Here is an 18,793-nt window from a genome sequence, read left to right on the forward strand (position 1 = left end):
TCCCCTGGCACAGAGCCACCACGGAGAAACATGGCCATGCTGGACAAGGCTGGAGTTCTCAAATCCAAGGATCTTCTAACATAGAACGTCAAAAAGAAATTCCTTCCACACAACTGCCATGAATGCAGGTCACTGCTATTAGGAACTCACTGTTTTTAGCTCTCAGGAACATAACTTGTGAGCTTCTAGCAGGAAGTTCCCTTGACTCCTCACAGCTCATATATTCTGTGACTGTTCCTGCCTTCTGCCCTGAGATTCCACCAGCCATAGATTCTGGCATTTCCATGAGATTAAATGTCGCCTTGCTGACGACAGTCTGCCACGTCCAGTAGAGCGGGCCGTGCGTACACACACAGAACTTTCTAAAACGATGCCCATTTTCGGGAGAGCATAAATCACAAATTTAAAAAACATGAGTTTCTCAAGTTTTAGGATTACCTTCCACTTGCTCACCTACCTGTTTTGAAGAGCAGTGCCCCTCCAGGGGCCTAAACAGAGGTGCCAGGTACCAACAAAGAAAGCCTAAAGAAAATCTCTTATGTTTTCATGTCTTCCTTCGAGATATGCCAGAACGCCTCATCAAGCATGCCATGATGTCGGGGACTTCCTCTGGGCCTCCATGTTCTTTCTCTTCTCGGTGGTGATGGCTTCAAGATGAAGTAGGTACACAAAGGCATTCATCACAGGAACTATTGCTTTATTCAAAACATTTAAAAAATAAATACAATAAATCAGGTTTTTTTTTCCTTTGCAAGTATTAAATACAGATGTACTGTATGCATATGAAATTTTTGATTAAAATGTCTTTCACCAGTCTGTCTCTTTAATTAAATAAAGCCTGTTTGGTATTAATCAAGGCACAAAGAATTTATACCCGAAATCCAGATTAATTAAAAGCCTGGGGCTCGGAGAACAGACTGTGTATAAAGACAAAAATAAATCAATCCAAACATGATATTTATGAATATGGACTGTTTGTGAGCAAAATATAAATAATTTAGATGGAGTAATATATGTCAGATATGTGATAGGATTATTTTATATTATAGAATGTATTTACATGTAAATTTGAACTCATGTTTTGAATTAAGGTTTCTATTTTTAACATTTATTGTGCATCACAGAGTGATGATGGCTCTTCTTGGCTATCCCTCTCCCAAATCCTGAAGCTTTTAACTACCTGCTCAAATGCACTGGGAAAGGGAGTCCTACCGTGGAGCCATCACTCTGTTTGCTCAGCTTGGTTTGATCTTGTTCTGCATTACATCTGTCTCCCCCAATGAAGCCCAGTCTAGTGCCCTATTGAGAGCCACTGGGGCCCAGCTCATGCACAGCATTTAAACTCAATGTGTTGAACTCATTAGTATGTTCACAAAATTAAAAAAATGTATTAATCCGTAGCGACTTTTTAAATGGGAATGTAATAAACATATCCGGTCATCTCTAAAACTAAAAATGCATAACTACCAATCCCCATATGGAAATGTCCTGCTCCTAGGCACATATACTTACATAAGACATCTTATCTGTTCCTCACTAAAACTCTGCCTCTGGGGAAGACCATCTTTGAACTCAGGTATTCTGACTATAAACCTAACATTTATTCTACCACAGCCACCTAACACATAGTAATCTTCTGTGGGAGAAGAAAAAAATGATTTTAATTAGTGGCTGATCTCAGTGAGGATGGAGTAAGGTCCTTAACTTTCTGGAGTTGTGTTTTGCTCACACAAATTCTGGCTGAGAATAAATTCTCAAGAAATGCAGGTTCTCTTCCTCCTCTTGCTCCATCTTTTCCTTCTCTCTTGCTTCATTTTGTCTTCTTAATTGTGTGATTCTGTCCTGTTTCAGGAGGAGAATAATGACATAGTGAGAATGTATTGTACATTGTATTGTATGGTACAATGTATTGTACCATGATACAAAATAATCCTAAAGTGGAGAGGAGCATTGGATAAAGTAGTATTTCTAATCAGTTGGGAAAAGGATGGGTTATTCAGGAGATTAGGAGCATCCAATTAGGCAAGATTGGGACATCTTTGCCAAATTCAATTTTCAAAACTAAATTCCAAGAACAGTAAAGAATACCATAAATGTTGTAGAGGAGAATATAAACCAACGTTCTATAATGCTGTGTCCTGGAAGTCCTTATTAAGCCAGATTCCTTAGAACCCATGACTTTAAGATTTAACCTTAGCAAACAGTCTCAGATCACGTGCACACACACAGTGACATACACACACATACAGACGTGGACACACTCAGGGACACAGCCACTTACACACAGGTTTATAACAAACATAAGAAAAAGGTAGTGTGTGGAAGAGACCCTAATATGTGTGTTACGTTATATCATCATCATCATCATGATTTTTATTATATGTTAAAAGTAGGTGAACACCTTCTTTAAGGCATTTAATTATAACGTTCAAGTCAACTTAATACCTGTACTACTTTTCAGCATTAGATACTGATGTCCTTAATGATCTCAATCTTAAAAGAGTTTTAGATTGTTAGCTAAGTCAAATGTTATGGAAACAAAATATAGGAACAGACCAAATTCTTTCTAGCTATAGTAAAATGTAGTAAAATTAAGACTTTTTTGGTAAAATTACGTATACATACTTTTTGTTATGGCATCCTGATTACCAACAACTCATACTTTTAAAAAATCATGGACTTGGTGTGCCTAATTCTCTATTTTTTAAATGGTATAAGTGGTAGTGATTGCATGTTCAGATTTAAGGAAAAAAAAGCAGTAACTGAAAATAGCTTAAAAAGGTGCGAGAGTTCAGCGATGACAGAAGTAAAACCAGTGACTCACCGCAGTGCTAATTTGTGAGAGTTTGTTGTGCACACAGCAGACAGGCAGCTGGAGAACAGGGAGCACTCCAGCCACACCTGGAACGAGGCTCTAGGCTATATGGCCACGTGCAGCTTAGGTGCTGAGCAGGCAGAGATGGGGCCGTCTTCTCTGTGACAGGTCACAATATTACAATGTTCTTAAATGCTAGGGAGTCGGTCAGTGGTTACCTTAGACCCACCTTCGGAAACAACTTCAGTTTTGCTTATGATTTCCAGTGGCATAAATGACAAATGACCCAGGTCAAGTTAGTCTTGCAAAATAAGCTAAATTAAACTTTGTGTGACTAAACTTGTTTTGTCTGCTCAGGGAATACTCAAAGCTGGTCTCTGTGTGTTTTGGGTTTTAACAAGGACATGCAAATTCCCATTGCAAAGCCGCCACCAAAATAATGAAATTGCTTTTCTCCTAAAAGTAATGGGGAACCCTGGCGAATCCACGCTTTCAATTTAATCCTTGATCAATGACAAGTACCAAAAATAATTGGTGTGAGGTTTGCAACATTTATAAGTGAAAGATGTATTTTTAGCAGAAAAAGGAAGTTTCTATGCTTTGTTTGCTCACATGTGGAAAATGAGTTTTATTCATTTGTAGATATGAATCTGTAGAAGGATTTTTGTGGCTTGTACCAGTTATTCATTCCTCATTTCACTGAATTAGTATGTTTCAGGCTCTTTTGAGTCTAGAGATGCAGTGATGAGAAGGAGTGATGAGACAAATTCCCATTTGTCTTCTTTTGGGCAAGACTCACCACCGACCACCTAAAAACAGAACAAAACAAAAACAATTGTCTAGAGCCAGAAAGTGATGATGGGGAGGAAGGAGATTAAAGAAATAGTGGTGAGTGAGAAGTTTGCTCTTTCAAATGAGGTAATCCCAGAAGGCTTCCCAGAGGAGGCAGCCCTTCAACACAAAACCATAACATAAGCATAGAGATATTCTCTCAGTTTCTCTTGGTCCCAAGGTCTTTAACTTTCCTGATTTTTCCCATGAACACTTTCTTCACTTTTTTACTTTCTAAATACTGTTTCCTCTTCATTTTTCCTATAAAATGTGGATTTAAGAAAACTAATTTTGGTAGGTTGTCTATGAGTCAGTATAATCTAGTATGGACACTGTGGTTTTAAAGACTTCTAGGGAAGCAGCACATTTCTTGTTTTTCACTAACAACTATGCAATTATGGGTGCCTGCATGCACATATGCTCACATGCACACTCATGCACACTTACGCACACACACACATGCACACACACAGTTTCTAATATCCTCAGTCCTTCCTTTCTGGAACAGAATAAAGTATGAGCAAAAGTACTCCCGCTCATCTAGAAGAACTGCAGAATCTAACAAAACTATTTCTGGAAGATTTCTATTTTATGGAATCAAATCTGTAAAGAATCACAAGTTTGTAATTAATCAGTTTGGTCTTATTTAACCCTCTGCTGTTTCTTCCCCCTGGGTTCACGGGGACTATTTCTTTAACTAATAGGACCTGTGATATTATTGAGCACATTTTGTTGAGCAAAACACCTTATTTCAAGGAATGCCCCTTGGCCTGGCAAGGAACCCAATTTGTGAGCTTCAGAAAAAGACTGGTCGATACCATGCCTTCCTGTCTCTCCCTTTGAAGGACTCTCTCAATTGAGAAAATATTGAAATGTGAGCAGCAGATACGGTTGTGAGTATTTTTAATTCAACCCCATTGCTTCCCCGTGTCATTGTTTGCTCAGATAACGAATGCCAGCCCCCACAGCTGGGGAGACAATGGGTGCCATTCCTCGCCGCTCTTCCAAAGCAAATTGGCCTGTTCCAAGCCCTAATCAAAAATGAGACACGGAAACTTGTTTATCTCTAGAGACTGGATTAGGGATACAAAAAGTTCCTGAAATATAAAAAGCACTTATTTTGACCGTTCAACTTGCTTTTATAACTTTTCCGTCTCTCCCTTCAGAAACCATGGTAGACAGGTGCATGTTGAGAATGTGAGCCTCTCGGTCCCAACCTCATGGACCGAGGAAAGTTCTGGACTCTCGGCACACACGTTGGCAGGTTATATGGAATTCAGATCTCCCACCTCGATGACGTTCGTTTGTTTTGACATCTGCATGTACCAGCTGGTAATGGTTAGTTTGTTTTCTACCACTTGTGCTTTTGTATGGGGCTTGTTAATAAGGATGGATGGAAAGCAGGTGTGGTGGCTTCAGGGCGGTGATTGGTACAGAACTGCCTCAGGCCACCGAGCAGTCTCCCTGGTACATTGTCCCACTTGCAGCCCTCAGTAGAAGCTAGGCTAGTAACGCAGGCTCCGCCCACAAATCTAAATGAATCATGAAAAGCATCCAGATCTGGCCATTTAAGCAAAAATGTTAATAATGAAAGCAGAGTTCATGATAGCCAAACTGGTGAGAAGTTAAAAAAAATTCCAATCTTTGCAGGAATTTCAAGGATGCGATTTTACATTCATCGGCCAACTACTCACTGGTAAATTTAAAAATCTGAAGTTGTCACCACTTTTTTTGCAGTAAATCGAGACTGAAATACAATCAAGATTAAAAATTCATTTCAGAACATCCCTCTTAACATGTTTTTTTCTAATTGTTTTACGTAATTCAACTTAGCAACTGAAACAATGGGGTAATGAGGTCCTTAATGATCACAGATGTGATGTACGAGTCGAAGTCAATGCAAATCAGTAAACTGCAACTGTTGCCAACTGAAAATTCCAATAGGAAACTTCTGTTTGCTGCACATGATTTGGGTAAAAAGGGGGAGGGTAATCGGCTTGGGGCTTTTGAACATTTTGATTATCCAGATATTTTTATCTCGTGTTTGAAAAATCATAAAAGATAATTGCTTGCTTAGGGTGAAAGTGGGTATAGCTTAAAGTCCTGGTGTTGTTGCCTGGTCTTTTCATGGAAAATATTTTAAAAATGGAGTTTTGAGAGGCCACTTTGTAGAAATTAGCCCATGGCTTCATTGCACCCAGAAGTGAGGGCTAGCTTGGTTTATTCCAGTACATCCCGGCCACAATTATAATTCTCTTTTTGCCAAGTTGTTAACTGCATTTGGACAGAAGACCACATGAATTGTCAGCATAACCTTGAAGGGACTTAATATTTCTTCACTGGTGGGAATTTTAGAAGTGAAGTCCCTTGACCAGAACAACCTGTATTAATCAAAGGCTGCAGTAATTGCTTATCAATCCCTGGGAAATACCAGAGATATGGGATCGTGGTAGCTCAGCAAGGTGACGAGCTTTGGCTGGGACATATTTATGCAGAAGGGTATTTGTAGAATCTCGACATCCAAGGGTAGGGCTGAGCAGAGCACTCTGACCCCTGGTTTGTCCATCTGACTCTTCAGATATTTGCACTTACACAACCAGGGCTGTTTGGTACCACAAGCTACTGTGCAGGGCAATTTTCAATACTTACAAAGCAATGTCAGGGCGAAATACCTGCTGCCAATATTATTTTCATATTCAGAGAGTTTCTTAAAAAGTACTGCATGCATAATTGCTATGTTTGAACTTCCTGACGTTGATACTATCTTTCAAATTATTCTCCCACACATATTCACTTTTAAAATCGTAATTGTGGAGGAAAAAAAAAGTTATTTTGTGTAGCAGGAGAAAATCAAAGTAAAAGTCTTCTTTTTTATGAAGGAAATTTTGTGCTATGTTATTAGTACCCCAAAACTTTGGAACTTGTAGACTTCTGCAGACCTTCTAGGGTAGAATCTGTGCAAGGTCATAAGCACCCGTGAGGTAAGGAAGATCCAGGCTTGGAGGCGCCCATGCCTGGCTGAATGCCAACTGTCATCTCCTTCCTGTGTGACCTTGAAAACTGCCTGAGGTCCTCTGAGTCACTATTTTCCTATCTGCAAAGGTAAAATATGTATCAACTTTATGATGCTGTCTTAGGCTTTATGTAAAGTTAACATATATTGAACAGTTACCTCGTGGTAGGCAAACACACACATTTCAAAAGTCCCTCATCCAATCCTCACAAAATCCAGGATTCAGATCCTAAGCTTCTTCCCCATTTTGCAGGTGAGTATGTAGGAAGTGAGCCTGACAGAGAGTCAGCATGTGCCCTTCGCAGAGCCGGTCCTCTGGTGCCTGGCCCTGCCCGCCTCCCATCAAGAGCAGGCCGCCTCATGCCATGTTCCACTAAGGGTCATGTGTTTTAGGAAACACATTATACAGTGTTTACTACTTTTGTGGGAAATGGCCATGTCTTACCTCTATTTCTGTAGAACGCGGGTATCCAAAGAACTAGATTAAGGTGTTTACCACCAAATTGCATAGTACTACCTTCAAACCAGTTTGTAAAAAAAGAGATTAATGAATAAAAAGTTTCATACACTTTTCACATGTTTCCTCTTTGGTACCTTCTAGGAAAGCCGCAGAGTGGTACCAGATGATGGAATCAACAAGTCACTAATAACCAGGATTAACCAACACTATGAGAAATAGGTGAATATGTTTAAGTGCCTACCAGGAAGCCGTGGTTTTAATCTGACATCCTATGAACATTATTTACCCATATTCTCCTGTAATTAAATGTCCTCAGTTCACAAGGTGACATTAAACGTGCTGATACTTCCCTGTGCCAGGTAAAATGTCACGAGCTCCCAAGAATTCCAGCCAGCCCACTTTCCGAGGAGACGGTGGAGCCCTCACACCCACAGTTCTGGGCGAGGGCACTGGGTCAAACCTGACTTTACTTGGAACACACTGGCCATTTTCCTGATTGATTTTTAAAATCTCAATTTGTGCTATTCTCATAAAATGGGTGCTGAAGAGTGGAATTTGTTTAGGGTTTTGAGAGATGCAGTTTTCTTTTAATCAAGACTGCTTTCAGACCCTGATGAAGCTTGTCTTGGAATTGGGCAGGGTACTGCGGATGGAACATTTGTGCGCCCCCATTTCTGCATTGAAATCTTAACTCCCCCCAGGTGATGGTGGCCGCAGGTGGGCCCCTGGAGGTGAATTGGGCGTGGGGGTGGAGCCCTGGTGAGTGCCTCAGTGCTTATAAAAGAGAAGCCAGCGGAGGCACTGCTTCTTTCAGGAAGGACAAGAAGAGAGAACGTACGAGGGAGGACGACGAGAGGACGCCTCTTCGGGAGAAGTAAGCAGCCCTGGCTAGGCCCCCTCCAAGCTGGGCCTTGCTGCTGGTTCTCCAGCCGCCACAACAGCCTGAGGTCAGCATCTGTGGCCTGGAAGCCCGGCTGGGGCCGGACCAATGGGCCTGGGCTTCAGTCCCCGTCTGGAGCAGGTGGGTCCCCTGCCTGATGCACCGTGTCCGCACTCTCCACAGCTGGTGTGCTGGGGGCCAGGGTGCAGGAGTGCCCTAGTTTGGAGAGCTGGCCACTAAGACAGGGGTATGCCGAGGTCCTCCAGCTCCCTAGGCCTCCCCAGGCAGCCTGGAGGCTTCCCTGCTCTCCTCTCCAGAAGGTAAACTTCCAGCCGGGTCCTTGCTACCCACCGTGGAGCCCTTCGTGTACCCCACCCTCGAGAATCGCACTGGGGTCCACTCGCAAAACCTTCAAGGATTTAAGAGTCTTATTTCATAACCTTTCTTTACCGGTCAAAACTGTCGGCAGAAAAAATTATCAGGAGGTAAACTTATAAGCTTCCTTAGTTCTAAGTACTCCCAGGTATGGATTCGCTTAGGTTAATAGGTACTTTCCTTCATTCTCACTGGGTTATTCGACTGCTAACTTGGCTATTTCAGACTGAATATGCCCCGAACCAGATTTACTGGCCCTGCGTACCCCCTTTCTCTTAGGTAATGGCAAGAACACACTTAGAGCTGTTCAAAAATCTAGGCTGGCGCCCACCCCCCCCACCCCCCGCCTCTCCCCCTGGGTCGTGAACCTCAGCTGCCTAGGGATACTGAGGCAGAGACCCCTGCAATCCTATTGCTTCCCCTCTGGCTGCATTAGCCTCCTCAGGCCCGTTTGCGGTGTACCGTCACCCGGGGTCCCTCCCACCCCTTACTCTCGGGTCTACTTCTGGGGAGCATTTCTAGAAGCACTTTTGCGTGCCCACCCTCCCCTCCCACCCCTGCTCCATCCCTTCCACTCAGTTAAGGGACAGCCTCAGGCCAGAGCTCCTGGGACTGACCCCCCAGCTGGAGCCTCTGACCCCCAGGCACAGGTGAAGGGAATCTGAGCCATCAGGGCACCCGCAGGTGATTCCAGTAGGGGCCGATGCTGAAGACCAGGGCCCCACCTGAGCTCAGGACCCTGCTGACCCGTGCCCCTCCCCTGCATTTATTACATTTCCAGGCTCAGGCCCTTGGCGTTTGACTTACTAGAAACTTCTATCAGAAGCCTTATAATAAACTCCCTATTCCATTGACTTGTCCTTTTCCACTAGAATGTAAATGCCAATATAAGCAGGAAAACCAGTTCTGCTCAAAACTCTGTCCAGAGTCTAGAGAAAGGTGTGGAGAGTCCTAGGAGCTCATCCTTTAACCACGGATTAATTTGGCGAGGCTCAGAGCAGACCACCTGGCAGTCCGAGGGTCTGAGAGACTGGGGAAAGGGGGACCCCTGGGTAGACGAAGGCCCAGAGCTCCACAGCCTGGGGCGTTACCCTTGTGCTTACTTTAATAACTCCAATATACCTAGTTTCAGGCTCTGCAAAAGTATGAGAACAGAGGGAACTAGAGCACTTCTGATTCCAGTTCCCCACTCTCCCCTCTCTGGTCCGTCTCCATTGGTGCTGTGTGTGGGGTGTTCTCAAAGCTAAATACCAACCACAGGTGCGTGAAATTACCTCACCCCCCGCCCCCCCAGTCTCCACTTAATCTTTTGTCTGAAGGGATTGTTTCACGAACACAACAATTACCAACACAAAGTTAACATCGATTTAGAATTCAACGGTTCCTGCTCCATTCTCACCACTTGTCTCTGTGTTCAAGCTTCTAGGAGAGACTTCCCGGTTAAAAATCCAGGCTTGGACTAGGGGTCGGCTTGTATGTATTGCGCTGGACACTCGGAAGAGCACCCGTGTGCTGCTTTCTAAGCTGCCCACTAGTTCTGTCTGGAGTGGCTCGCGCTGAGCTCTGCCTCCTGATCTTCCTCAGAAAGGCCCCTGTCCTGGTGGGACTGCTCCTCAGGAGGTCCTGGATGTTGGAGTATCCCGGCGTTGGTGACTTGAGCTTGGTTAAGTGGGGGTCTGCCAGGTTTCTCCATTCAGAACTTGGCAGGTGTGTCCTGAAGTCTGAGAATCACTTGTGGGAGGATCCTTGAGCCTGTGGGAGTGGTTCTGCTCCACCTCGTTCTTGGGGTCACCGTGAGGAGCTGGGGCCGGGGGCCTGAGTAGATGCCGGTGGAGACTGGAGACCCTGCAGCAGTCTGGTAAACTTGTTAGTGTCACAGAATTTAAGCTCTCTGGAAATAAAATCCTGTGTAAGCGCATCGTGGTGGGGGCAACACTCAGAAGGTACTCTTACTGCAAGACACGTAAGAATGTCAAAAATCGGTTTAACAAGTCACTCATAAACTAGCAGTGAACAGGGAAATTCCCAAGGCTGAAAACTAAACAGGGAGACAATGATTTTTGTTGCTGTTCTCTGAAGTCTGGTGGGAATTCGTTATTCTTGGGGACCTTGAGGTCTGGCTTTTAATGGCACAAAGGAGCACAGAGGCCGAATCTAAGTGGGGAGGGACCATGACACCCATCACTACAGTGTGGTTGGGAAAGGAGGACTGGCCAGACCTGTGGGGTTTACGTGTAAAAGTCTTAGTCTTATGTGGGATTTTACCGATGTGTTTGGTTCAGAAAACCTCCAGTCAAGATCTACAGAAAGGATTCTGAGAGGACCTTGGAAATCTTCCGTACAGTACCAGGTTCCAGGGAGCTTGAAGGATCTGGATGGGAAGTTTTTTTTCTCTTTAAGAGTTCATGAAGACACAATTCATTTCTATTTCCTAGAGCTGCCAGGAAAACTTAACTAGGCTCTGGGGCCTCCTGACACCCTGGCAGAAACCAACCCCTTTCCCCCATGGATGAATCTGCTTCATAGAAATTAGATAAATATATGTAAACATATGGTCTCAAAAGTTTAGGATCCCAAGTGGTAGTTTAATTGGCTTGATTGGGGTTATGTAGGTCAAATACTGAGCAGCTATGCAGGATCTAAAAACTGAACTCCTGGAAAACAGAATGCTGGTTGCCAGGGGCTGGAGGGTTTGTGGGGGCGGGGGAGGTTGGTCTAAATCTAAGTTTCAGGGACCTAATGCATGGCATAGGGACTATAGTTCACACTGTGCTTGTAAGCTGAAGAGTGGAGCTTTAATATTCTCCCTGTGTTTAAAAAAAAAAAGTTACATGAAGTAATAGGTCAAGAGATTGCCACAATAAAGTTACCACACACAAACCTATATCCCGTCACCTTGTGCCCCTTAAACTTACAATGCTATGTGTCCATTATCTCAAATTCCAGAAGATTCCCATCACGATGGGTATCCTCAGAGGGACTTCCCCCAAGGCAGGTAGCCTGCCCAGGCTTAGTCCCCACACTGCCTGAGACCCCCACACTGATGTTCAGAGAAGCCTTCTCCATCTGCGTTGGCTCTGTTAAATACTGGGGTGCTCCTGTGACTGGTTGAGTCTACAGGAGGTATTGTCCATAAATGTTCCCACAGTGACTTCATGTTGGCCTGATTTTTTAAGATCTGGGCTCCACATCCCTTCCTACAGTTTACTGTTAAATATCCCAGAATTGGCTACATCCAGAAGTCCGTTTACTTGCTATACAGGAAAGCGTTGGTCTGGAATTATGCTCTCAAATCCCAGCAATGATGCATAGTTTATATGCTAGCTTTTTGAGTAACATTAAAGACTAATTCTCTGAGGTTCTATTAAACTGGACAAGTTACCCTTAAGTAATCGTGAGCCATTGAGATGATCATAATGACTCCTTCCCTTGTTCTTATACTCATCCTGCCATCTTAATTTTTGTGGAACATCTTGGTTATGAGAGGCATTCAAGTCTCCAACTGTGATAGTGGATGTATCCATTTCTTTTGGTTCTAATGGTTTTTGCCTTGTGTATTTTGGAGCTCTATTGGGTGCATAAACATTTGGAAATGTTAGTTGATCTTTTCATGATTATGAAGTCTCACTTTGTCCCTAATTTTCCAGGTTTTAAAGTCTGCTTCTGAACTTAGTATGGATAGTTCCATTTTTTTAACTAGTTAGTGTTAATCTCTTTTAAGTTACTGTCTTTATATTTGGGACTTTTAACCTAAAAGATCTTAAAATAGCTTTTGATGTAAAAAAAAAAAAAATGGTAAAAATAGAGCATGAAGAAAATCACTAGGAAGTTACATTGAGAATACTTGCTGTTGACGTTTTGTGTCTGAAAAATAATTTTGAGGTATAACTGACATTGGAAGCTGGTTTCAGGCGTTCAACACAATGATCTGATACCTGTGTGCTTGAAGAATGATCACAGTAAGTTTAGGTAATAACTTTCCAACTTGGGACAAATTTTTTGAGAACTTAAGATCTACCAAATTTCAGATAACCTAGTATTACCTATAGGTGCTATGTTGCACACTGCATCCCCACGGCTTCTGTAAAGCCACACTTACTTAAAATCATACCTTTAGACTCCCACCGCCCACCCATGGCAACACCAATCTGTTTGGGTTTTGACCCCCCCCCCCAAATTTAGGTTCCATGTGTAATTGAGATCATACGGTATTTGACACATTTCACTTAACGTCTTCGTGGTCCTCCATGCTGTCACCAATGGCAACATTTTTATGGTGGAGTATTCTGTTGTGTATATGCCACATCTTTATCCATTCATCTAGTAGGCACTTAGGTTATTTCTGTATATTGGCAGCTGTAAATGAGAAGAATATGGGGGTGTATAGGTCAAGCTTTATTTTTCTTGGAACACCCATGAGTGGAACTGCTGGATCATACAGTACTACTAACTTTGAGTAACCTCCATGTGGTTTTCCATGGTGGCAGTGCACAGGGGTCCCTTATCTCTACTTCCTTGCCTGTGTTTTACTTCTTGATTCTAGCTGTTCTGACAAGGCTGAGGTGATTACTCATTGTGGTTTCGACTTGCATCTTACTCATTAGTGATTTTGTGTGTCTTTTCATGTACCTGTTGGCCATTTGTAGGCTTTGGGGAAAATGCCTGTTGAGGTCCTCTGCCCATCTTATTTTAGATTTTTTTAACTTGAGAGAAACAGCACATGAGTTGTTGTGTTCCCCTGCTGAGCAGGGAACTCAATTTGGGATCGATCCCAGGACCCTGAGATCATGACCTGAGCCAAAGGCAGATGCTTAACTGACTGAACCACCCAGGAGCCCCTCCTCTGCCTGTTTTAAATCTGACATTTTTTGCTAATGAGTTGTAGGAGTTTGTATACATTTTGGATATTAACCCCTTCTCTGATAAGATCTGCAAATATTTCCCCCATTCTGTAGGTTGCCTTATTTTGTTGATTATTTACCTTGCTGTGCAGAATCTTTATAGTTTGATGTACTCCCACTTGTTACCCATTTTGACTTAATTTTTGTGTGTGGTATAATCATGGTCCAGTTTCTTTTGCATTTGCTTGTGACCAGTAATCCACAACTTCATTTACTGAGGAGTCTTTTCCTCCTCGTATGTTCCCGGCTCCTTTGTCATAAAAGAATTGACAATACAAATGTGGGTTTATTTCTGGGGCCTCCGTTCCATTGCTCTGTGGTTTATGCTGTGGTTTGACTGTAGTTTCATAGTGCAGGTTGATATCAGGCAGCATAATGCCTCTTTGTTTTTAAGATCCCATAGCCTTAAGGGTCATTTTTAGTTTTATACAAATTCTAGGATTATTTCTGAAAAATGCCGTTGGAATTTTGCATAGGGATTCCATTGAATCTATAAATTCCTTTGGGTAATATGGATACCTCAACAGTATTCCAATCCATGAGCACAGAATTGCTTTCTGTGTGTTGTCATCCATTTTTGTATGTAGCTTTCAGTGTGCAGGTCTTTCACCTCCTTGGGTATTCCCAGTTACGGTGTTGCTATATTTTACTGACAGAACATGACCAGGCCTTGTTCTTCGCCCTGAGAATCTCTGCCTTTCGAATGGTGTGATGAGGCCATGTAACGGTGCAGGAAAGTTTAGTGTCCTAGCTCTGTGTACTGGACATGCGTAGGTCTCTACTGCTCTGACGAAATCTCCCATTTAAAGGTGATTCTTGTCTAGAACATATGGAGCCACTTAGAACCTGTTCAAAGTGCTGGTACAGGAGACAAAATCCTCATCTGACCCCTTTAGATCTTCCTCTGGTCTAGTGAGTGTCTACTGAAAGGATCAAATTAATTCACAAGATTCATTACACTTTCCCAGAAATTTTAGACTAAAATTCAGGTATTCTGATGAATCCATCTTACTGGATCACAGTGAAAATTGGAGACTTGAATTACTGGTGAGTTGTTGATACCAAAGGGTCCTCTCCAAATGAGTTCAGTTTCTAACAGTATAGCTTAGAACATATTTGAAGTTGTGGGCTGTGAAAGTACCCTGTATGTCACGGTCTCGCGGCTGCCTGGTACACGGAATGCTTCCTGTCTGAAAAACAACCTGGGAGGTTGGGGAAATGCAGACTGGGACAGAAGTTTCCATAAACGTAGGCTATATTTATTTGAATCTACCTCACTGAAAGCTTGTGGGGGAGGTGCCAATTTAAGTAATTCTATTAGAAAGAGTGGACTCTGCCCAATGAAGCAAGGGGACTGCCTGTAAGCACTGGAATCTTGCTGATCAGTCCCCCAGGGAACAGGCCAGGTGTGTCTGTAAACTTCTCCAAAGAACCCCTGAATGATCCATGTACCAGATCAGAGTTGAAGATCTCTGTATGAAATCCTTTTGCTTCCTATATCTGCATAAAAAATACTTAGATATTTGAATATACCAGGATTAGAATAGATCTATTGCTGTCAGTTGACAAGACCTGGAAGCAACACCCAGTAGCAGGGAGAACATTCAGTGCCCAGATCTTGGTTTTTAATACTGTTCTCTAATCAATGGATCCTGGGATTCTTTGAGAAGTGGTGGACCCTAAACCTGGAGAAGGAAATATACATATGCCTGGAGTCTTGTAACGCCAGGAAAAGTGCTAACAGGCATTGAATAGGTTAATGGAGCAAAGTAGCCAACTGAAATCTGTGCTCAAATTTGGAATAATTTGAGCAACTAAATTAGAAACCAAAGTAGAACCTAAGTATCCATGAGTTCAAAGGGATATAAACAAACCATAAATGGCAAAGATCTGTGGAGCATTCGAAACTTGTGTGGATATTCTACCCTCAAGGAGGTGGAGTATTACTTGAGTTTGGAAAGAGAAATGAAGGGGAGAACTTGACAAACATGACTGCAGCCAGATGATCAAGGTCCACACAGTGACAAGTCATGGTGACCACGTGTCACCTTGTGATGGGAAGGGCCCTTTCTCTGGTCTTCCAGAAGTCTTTAATGGAGTCTGAGACCTCCAACTTCATGTGAATGACCATTTACTGCATACCTGAGCAGCACTCCTCAAAACTGCCTCGGTCATCAAAACCCAGGAAGTATGGGAAACTCACCCCCAAGAGCAGCCTAAGGAGACCGGACACCTAAGTGTAATGTGTCCTTCATGAGATCCTGGAGGGGAAGAAACTATGGATGTTAGTAAAGAATAATTTATCAATATTCATTTCATACTTGTGACAAATGTACTATAACCTCTTCAGTAACTGGTTGTAGAGTACATGGGATCTCTGTATTTTTCGTGTTTTGTTTTTTTAACCAAAAACGTCTGAAACTTAGTCATGTTAGTCATACTATAAACCTTATTCACATCCTGTGAATTTATATCAATGATAAAAAGCTTTACTGGATGCACTGGGGTCACTAAGTTACACATCACTGGAGGGAATATGTGCCTTTCATACGCAGATTTTCAGATAATCCTAACAATGTCAAGATGGAAGCAACATACTTGGTTTCTCTGCCTGAGCAGGGGAATGAACAGTAAATTGTTAGCAGTGGTAACCGACCTCCAAGATTATTCTGTTGCTGTGCTTTCAGTCTCAGAAATGCTAAATGCCTCCAAGGAATGAAAACTGAACACATGGGCACACAGCTAGAAGATGAATGATATCGACACTAACCCGGAGCAGGATGGGTCTTCAAGATGACCCCCTCCCGATGCCGGTGAAGTATAGTCAATTACTTCTGTAATTGCTCCCCCACTAATGCCAATGTCCTAATGGGATCGAAGCCGTTATACTTCTCTTTCATCTGTTCTTACATCTTATGAAGTGGGGGGTAGGAGGTATTTGTTAGCTATAAGAAACTTGCTGCAAATTAAATGATCTTGATAATGAAATAACAGATCCCCCTAAACTTAGGCTGTTGTGATTTGCCTTTGCCAACTTAGAAATGATCTGAAGGAAGGAAAGTCTGGTGGTTCAAATCCTGTCTGGAAGGCAATGTGCCCTTTTCTTGCCTCATCAGATCACCACTGTTTTGGCAGAATGATGAAAATTAAGAGTCAACTCTTTCAAAGAGCTGTAGGATACTCCCTTGGATTGAAGAGCAGGGTAACATGGGCCATACTTGGTAGATGCGGGGCTCCAAGTTAGTGCCAGGTGTGTTGAGCAGGCTCTAGCTTTACCAATTCCATGTGCAATGGTGTTAATTATGTAAAGTGATAGACCATTTTAGGAGGTATTTAAAAATTGGCAAACTAAGAATATAGTTTCTCTCGTCAAGAGTTTCTTTTCATATTGTGTTCAGGGAAATTCAACTTCGTGCTTTCAGTCAGAATCTTAAAATACTACCATTTACAAATACCCTCGTAATCCAAGAGTCACCAAGGTAATGTTTGTTAATTTTGCCTGGCTCTACAACCAGTTTTGAATGCTACTTGCAAACCAGAATGTGAAGAAGGTGGGGGAAGATTGACTGTCATTTCACCTTTTTTTCCTGTAGAAAAATGCTAACTAAAGCAGTGGGTCAGATCTTGCAATGTCAAAGAGATGTGCCATTTCTTTCCTTGGGAACAATAATGTGCTGCTGGAAGCTACATAAGTACAAGTCTGCCAGCAAAGGGCAGAAAAACCATATGCTGACAAGATTTCCACTTGCTGAGTATTAGGAAGACTCCGAGCCTCTCCCCTATAGCCGCTGATCTGCAATAGTCAGATGTTACTCAGACAACACTATACTGTTCAATGCATGACCAGGATCTTAAACATCCTGGGGGAGCTTTTTTTACTAAGTGGCGGTTATGGGGGTGGGTGGGTAGGGGAGACTTTTTTTTTTTGAAAGCAGGAAAATAATCTGCATTTATGTTTTCCTTGGGTAAAACCTGAGTCCCACAAATGTCCTATTGGATTTTTTTTTTTTTTAAAGATTTTTTATTTGACAGCACAAGTAGGCAGAGCAGCAGGGAGAGGGAGAAGCAGGCTCTTGCTGAGCAGGGAGCCCAATGTGGGGCTCGATCCCAGGACCCTGGGATCATGACCTGAACCGAAGGCAGAAGCTTAACCACCTGAGCCATCCAGGTGCCCCAAGTCCTATTGAATTTTTTTGTCTTATTCTCCTGGAATGTACAGATTGTCCTAGTATTGCAATTATATATTGATACTGTTTTTTCCTTTGGAGTGATAAAATTCTATAGGACTTTCTTCCTTTGTTTTCTAATATCTTGAAGATGCGAATTTTCATTGGTAGGTAAGCTAGTTGCTTTTATATGTTCGGAATTTGAAGCAACAGAACCATCACACAAACTTAAAATATTTATAAGAAATCGGTCTTATTTTCTCTGTGATCACTGTAAATTTTCATGGTATAACATTCCCCTTCAAATAAATTTAGAAAAACAAGGTTTTAGTAAGTTGTCATTTAGCAAATACTCATTGACTACACATTAGGGGTAATTTTATACTTTGAACAGGTAATTTGAATTGGTGCTGAGTCAACAATGCTCCATGTTCCCAGGGTCCTGTTGCTGGTGTCTTGTGCGGGCCTTTCAAGAGGTTTTGTCGATAGAATAAGCTAAGTCTGGAAAAACACCACCACAAAACTGAGTAGGTCCCCAACAGAACTATGGGCTCCACCATCCTCCCTGGGAGGTAATCCTGGCTGTGTTCCGTTGGGGTCACAAATGGTCACAGTTTCAAATTGCTTTGCTAATTTTCTCATTAGGCTGTATCTCTTGACACCTTACAAGAAGTTTTTCTTGGCTTTCTTTTGCTTAAAGTAGGAGTATTGATTTTACTTGCAGTGCATGTGTGGTGATGCTGAACTTAGGTACACTCTTCTTGAAACAATGTATAGGAGAACATAAGCATGTGGGAGAGGAGCGCCCCTCTCCCAGTTGTTGGGTTGGCTAAGCGTCCAGCTCTTGTTTTCAGCTCGGGGTCATGGGATTGAGCCCTGTATGGAGCTCTGCACTGGGTGTGGAGCCTACTTAGGATTTTGCCCTCTGCCCCTCCTGCTGCTCTTGGGGTGGGGGGGAGATGACGATACCAATGTCCTCAAATTCATATGTTTTACCTGTGGTCTTCTATACCTTTCAAAGGCGGAAACCAAAACTTGATTAACATTAGTGCCTCATTCCATTGGATTCGTATATATCTGTAATAAAGGATTTTCAACAACTACATTTTCCTGTCACTCTCTTCTGAGGTATAACTGACCTGCAACAGGTGTGTATGTGTACAACACAATCAGTATCTGTCTACATCGAGAGAGAAAGTCTGTCTCGTTAACGTCCATCCCCATACATAGTTAAAAACTACCGGTGATCAGGGCTTTTAAGGTCTATTCTCAGCAACTTTCAAATATTCAATACAGTATACAAATATTCAATCCTGCTGTACATTGCATCTCCATGACCTAGAACTGGAGGT

Source organism: Halichoerus grypus, chromosome 6 (assembly GCF_964656455.1).
Source record: "Halichoerus grypus chromosome 6, mHalGry1.hap1.1, whole genome shotgun sequence".
NCBI lineage: Eukaryota > Metazoa > Chordata > Mammalia > Carnivora > Phocidae > Halichoerus > Halichoerus grypus.